The following is a 6,685-nucleotide window of genomic DNA, read 5'->3' on the forward strand; positions in this document are numbered from 1 at the left end:
GGAAATGTCTTAGAAGCCCAACATTCTCTCGGGATCAATTGGTGCAGCCAGGAGCAATTGTGTCTCACGTCAACAGAATTTTAAGTTATTTAAATGTCATATTCTCTAGGTCTATGAAGTGTTTGAAGATTACCTATCTATCTGAAATATATCTATGTATGCCTAGAAAACTTAACTAACATGGCTACAGATATGATTATCATAGATGACTAATTATTAATCTATTTTTAATTATCCATTACAATTTTAAATGAGTTACATAAACATAATACCTCAAACAAGAATAGAAATATATATATACACAGTATAACAATATTAACTTCAAGTTTGTATCAATAAACTAAAATTTATACCAATGTAAAACATTTTAAACATAAACTAAAATCTATACCAATGTAAAACATTTTAAACAAGTTGTTCTTTAAAAGTAGGTTGATTAATCTATCTTTTTATCTTATCATCTCTATATCCTTCTATATATCTATATCATATCCCCTTTTCTTTTTTAGAAAGAGATCACATTTATAATCAACCTGTTTTAAATAAAAATATTGGTTTTTCTCTGTCCCATACCAGAGGGCTCTTCTGATTTGGGACACAAGAATCGCTTAACCATTTTTTTTTTTAAAGCAATATGTCTGGGTTTAGAGGAGGAGTGAGCCAATTCCACCTCTAAAGCCAGCTTGGTATATTTGGGAATTTGGGCGTAGCATCTCTTACTACTTCCTGCTGGAGGGGGGCGCTGTATTTTATGGGGATGCAAAGAAAATTTTAGACCTATGGGGTAGTCCGTGAGGCTGTATTGTTTGAACCAGTTGCCTTGAAACCGCTCTGGATGTTGGATCATCTGGGCCATGGTGTCATCGGAGACCTTTCAGGGGGTCTTGGCTGGTGAAACCTGATGTATCTTAATCTGGAACAAATCCACAGCCTCTGGCTTTCTGTGGAAACAAAAGCAGAACCTCTTTTCCAAAGCAACATATCCTTAAATCCAAATTTTGAAGTATACTATTAAATATACATATATTAAAATATACATTTTGGCATAACTCAACAGCTTTTGTAATCAAATGTTTTTCTTCAGTTACGAATATCAAAGACAACATAATCCAGATTCTCTGTGTGGTAGCCGTCGTTATGTGGCTTATTTTTTATATTACCTTGAGCCTTGAGCCTATTGCTTTGAACTGTACCATTCTAAGACTGAAACGGCGCTGTGGCTGCTGGCTCCACCCACTTCAGCTTCCCAACATGGCAGTGGTACATTTTCCGCCAGCTCTGGGAGTCATCAAGTCTCAGAAATAGTGGGTCTAAGCTTTTATCAAAGCAGCGTGTAGCCCAGAAACCTTTTTTTTTTTTTTTTTTTTTAAATAATAGTAAAGACTAAATCTACCACACAGCTTAATGTGCTGCTGGCAGACGCCTCATTTCCGTCATACTGCCGGTCAAACGCACACACCAGGAACCCGCCAGTGTTCAAACCCGCGTTTTGCGGCGTCTAGCTGCCCGTATGAGACAAGAAGCAGGAGCCTGTTTTTGGCTCTGTTTAGAGTTGGTTATTAAATATTCTCAGGTTTAAGGTGGAAACTCGAGCCTTTGGGCGCCATTTGTTGCTGGAGGGGTTCTCTCCAGGTTCCCCAAGCCCCGCAGTCCCACAATCCACTTATAAAATAATCACTCAGACGCTTATATCACTTATAAACTGTATGGCCGTGGCAGGCTTCTTGCTAACTGTTCTTTTATCTTAAATTAACCCATTTTTATAAATCTATACCTTGCCACGTGGCTGGTGGCTTACCAGAGTCTACATGTTGCTTGTCCTGGCGGTGGCTGCAATGTCTCTTCCTCATCCTTCTGCTTCCCAGAATTCTCCTCTCTCCTTGTCCCACCTACTTCCTGCCTGGCCACCTACTTCCTGCCTGGTCACTGGCCATCAGTGTTTTATTTATATAGAATGATATCCACAGCACAGGCCCAAGACCTGTTTCAGGATAAGCCCTACTCCTTTGCTCTGTCATCTACAGTATGTTGGGTCGCCAGTCAGAGTGACCTTGGTTGAAACCGCAATCCCCTCATAGAATGGGGGATTGGATTCGTAGCAGAGCCGGCAGGCAGAAGCCTTTACAGGGTCTATCTTGTTCAAGACCCAATAAGTTTGATCAAGCAGTTGTTGCAAAAAGTAATCAGGTGTTCTTTGGGGCCACCTGGGCGCCTGTGTTATTATATCATTCAAGAAAGTCTGAGCCATTGTGAGAGGGGTGGCGTGTTTGTTTGTTTGTTTGTTTTGAGGCTGGGGCTGTCTTGGGGTAGCCATCCATTTGGGTTTCAAGGCTACAGTGGGCGTTGTATCTTGCAGCCAGATGGTGAACGTCAGCTGGGGGTCTGCCCCAATGTGGATAATCTCAAACCCCAGGTTTTGCCCCTGGTCCAGTCCTGTTCTGTTCACTTTCCCTCTTCAGTAAACATAATAACCAGTGGATTGCATCACCCTCCAGGAGTAGCCAGGGGATGGTATGGGAAGTGTTCTCTGTCATAACATGACCCACATGGTCAGGCAGAGGCTGGGGGGGTCCCTACAGAATCCGATTCCCCTAATCTTCATATTTCCTGCCTGTTGTACCGTAATTAGGTCTCCCTTCACCGCAGCTATCCAGTCTATCCACCCAGTGGACTCACATCCCCAGCTACCACAATGTGCTACATCTGGACCCCACATTTGTCGCTCTGTGTCTTTGTCTGGGTGTAGCTAGAGTTTTCCTGCCTTGCCCACAGTCAGGACAAATCTTTGTCACCCGCCAGTCCCACAGCCGCTCAGACCCAACCAAGTAAACACAGAGACTTATATTGCTTACAAACTGTATGGCCATGGCAGGCTTCTTGCTAACTGTTCTTACAGCTTAAATTAATCCATTTCCATAAATCTATACCTTGCCATGTGGCTTGTGGCTTACCAGTGTTTTCACATGCTGCTGGTCATGGCAGCAGCTGGCAGTGTCTCTCTGCCTCAGCTTCCGCTGTTAGAGTCGGCGCTGATAACAGAAGCTTCACTCCGATATCGAGTCACTCAGAAGCAGCAATTTATTGTACGTGTGCACACGGGTCAACAGTCAAGCTGAGGACTGAAGACCCCGAAGCTCCAGCTTGTAGGCTTTTTATAGGGCAGTTTCATATGGGTGGGGTAGAGGGGTTACTCAGGGTTCAGGCACCCAGCTGAGTCTTGGGGGTCTGGGTGGTTTTGGGTGGGTAACAGCAGTTTCTGGGAAATCTTGAGTACATCTCGTGGTTTTTGCAGAACAGCTTATTTGCGCAAGGCGGTAGGGCTGTGGGCAAGCTTTGCACTTGCAAGAGCTGTGGTTTTTGCTCAAGCAGAAGCAGAAGCATTTTTAAGCAAGAATATAGTTCCTTTTTATATAGTTCCCATTAACTCTTCACCGCTTCCCAGAATTCTCCTCTCTCCTTGTCCCACCTACTTCCTGCCTGGCCACTGGCCAATCAGTGCTTTATTTATTGACCAATCAGAACAATTTGCCATACAGACCATCCCACAGCATCTGGGAGTGGCCCGGGCAAACGTAGAATCCCTTGCTTCTTGTCTTGGCCCGCTGGCCGCCCACCCCCTGCCCTGCCAGGGGTGGGGAGGGTACTGCAGCCTCAGCCTGAGACTTTTTCTACCTCATCTGAAGAAGAATCAGTCCCTCCCAAGTCACAGAGGTCCATATGGTGATATTTTATTTGTACTGAAATGTGATTTTAATTTTATGTTAATAAATAAAGTTGCCCTGGGGTCAGAGCTATTAGAGCCATAGCAAGAGCGTGGTGGTTAGAAGAGCTAGGTAGATTTCTGTGTGTTCAGGGATACAGCCAGTATTGGAGACATATGCCTTTAAGACCTGGAGGGTGGTACTTACAGGCAGTGACAAGGCAGTCATGTGGTTGGGTTTACAACCAATGAGAAGGCAGAACAGAAAGACTATTTAAAGACAGACAAACAGGAAGAAGCTCTCTCTTGGGGAAGTTAGGAGCACTGCAGGAGATTTTATCTCTGAGCTCTGACCTCTCGGCTTTCTCTTTTACATTGGCTCTGTGTTTCTTATTTTAATAAGACACTTGGTTACATCTACAGGTCCACATACAGATCAGGGAACCAAGTGGCTATTGACTATGTTACCCATCTCAGTACTGATGATGAGCCAGGTAAGATGCATGGGTTGATGGGGGTTCCAAGGTAGATGGGTACCAGCTGTCTCAACTCCCGGTATCATAGAAATCAGGGCCAGCAATAGCATCAGAAACACAGGATTCATGGGCCGGGTCATTCTTTTTGGCGTAGCTTGAGTTTCAGTGGGCTGGAAGGATGCTTGGAGGTTTCCCAGGCTTCTCCCCGGTACTCCTCTAGAAGGGCGAATGGGTCCGCCAGTTGAGCATGGGAGTAGCAAACCCAGGTTGCAATACCATCAACTTTTAGGGTGGTGGGCTGTTGTTAGGATGACAACGTAAGACCCCTTCTATCGTGGCTCCAGGGATTTGTGGTGATGCCTCCAGATCAGGACCCAGTCTCCAGGTCTAAACCTATGGGGGGTAGGGGTGGAAGCAGCCTCATAAATAGCCCAAAGCTTGGGCCAGATATCCCGGTGGGTAAATCGGAGTCTGTGGATGGCATCCGGAGGTCCTGGTCATCCATTGAGGCAATTAATTCAGTCTGTAGGCTCAGTATCCTAGGTGGGGGATTGCCATAGATGATTTCAAAGGGGGTAAGTCCCATCTGATAGGGCGAGTTTCTCACCCTAAACAGGGCAAAGGGAAGGAAAGTCACCCAGTCCATGCCAGTCTCTAGGACTATTTTGGTTAGGGTCTCTTAGCGTTCTATTTATTCTTTGTATCTGTCCTGAACTCTGGAGTCTATATGCACAATGAAGCTTCCAATCTGTCCCGAGTGCAGTGACTATTCCCTGGCTTACCTGGAAGATGAAGGCTGGGCCATTGTTGGACCCTATTACAGCTGGAAAGCCATACCCGGGTAGAATTTCCTCTATTAGTTTCTTTGCCACCATGTTTGCCGGCTCATGTTTGGTGGGATACACTTCATTCCATTTAGAGAAGGTATCTATAAACACTAATAGATATTTATATCCAAATTTTCCTGACTTTATTTCAGTGAAATCTACCTCCCAATACACATCTGGTCTGGTCCCTCTCTGTCTGGCACCAGGGTTGGAGAGAGTTGAGATAACATTACTCATTTTACAGGCTTGGCACTTGGACACTATTTCTTCAATAACCTGATTACTGTTCTGTATTATCACATTGGCCTATCTCAGTAAGTCTTGCATCCTCTGGATTCCCAGGTGGGAGGATCGATGGATTTTCCTGAGCATTGTCAGTCCCATTCCTTATGGCAGAATGATCTGTCCATCTGCCATCCTCTACCAGTCCTCTATTATTTGTACCATGGGAAAGGCATGAATCCAAGCAAGATCTGTGGGGTTGTACTGGGGGACCCATGACAGACTTCTTGTTCCAGGGTCTACCAAAATACTGATGCTATTTTGGGGGCTGATGCTATTTCCCTAGCTGTTTGGTCAGCTAGCTTATTTCCTCTTTGGATCAGCCTGGTCCCTTTTTGATGCCTCAGGCAGTGTATGATTGCCAGCTTTGTGGGCCCCCATATGGCTTGCAGGAGGTCCAGAATTTCTTGTTTTTGATTGTCTTTCCCTCTGCTGTGAGCAAGCCCCTTTCTTTGTAGATTGTCCCATGAACACGTGCCGTGGTAAAGGCTTTCTACTGTCCATGTAAATGTTTAATTTCTTTCCTTTTCCCAGTCTCAAGGCTTTTGTTAGGATAATTAATTTTGCTCTCTGTGTTGAAGTTCTGACCAGTAATGGTTCTGCCCTACAATATCTGAGGATGTGGTCACTGCTGCCCTAGCATACCTCTGACCATCACACATGTATCTGCTCCCATCCATGAACCAGGTGTCCTTAGCATCTGGTAGGGGTGTATCTCGTAGATCTGGATGGATACAGTGCGCCTGGGCAAGGATTCCAGTACAGTCACGTAGTGGTGCTTCGAGATGGGGGTTGGGCAGCAAGGTGGCTGGGTTAAGGGCAGTTGGAACTTAAAATGTTATTCTGGTGGGGTTGAGGAGCAAAGCTTGGTAGTGGGTTAGTCTGGCATTGCTCAGCCATCAGTTGGGTGGCTGTTTGAGAACCCCTTCCAGGGTGTGTGGGGTGGCAATTATTAAGTTCTGCCCCAAGGTCAATTTATCGGCATCTCTGACCAGTAGTGCCACCCATGCTGTGATGCTGAGGCATGGTGACCATCCTGCTGCCACTGGATCTAGTTTATTTGAAAGACAGGCACTGGCCTTTTCCACAATCCCGTTGTTTGGGTTAGCACTTCTTTGCCACCCACTTATTTTCATCTATGAACAGACAAAAGGTCTTATTTATATCTGGCAGGCCAAGAGCTGGAACCTCTAGGAGTTTTTGTTTCAAGGCATCGAATGCCTTCTGCCTGTCCTCTGTCCAAAGTCCAGGGTTTTCTTAGTTGCTTCTTATAGAGGTTTGGCCAGATCTGCAAATCCAGGGATCCACAGGCAGCAGCATACTGCTGTATCCAGGAACTCCCTCACTTGTTTTGTAGTTGTGGGAGTGGGTATTTTTAGCACTGTCTCTTTACGGGAGTC

The sequence above is a fragment of the Peromyscus leucopus genome, chromosome 7 (assembly GCF_004664715.2).
Source record: "Peromyscus leucopus breed LL Stock chromosome 7, UCI_PerLeu_2.1, whole genome shotgun sequence".
Classification (NCBI taxonomy): Eukaryota; Metazoa; Chordata; class Mammalia; order Rodentia; family Cricetidae; genus Peromyscus; species Peromyscus leucopus.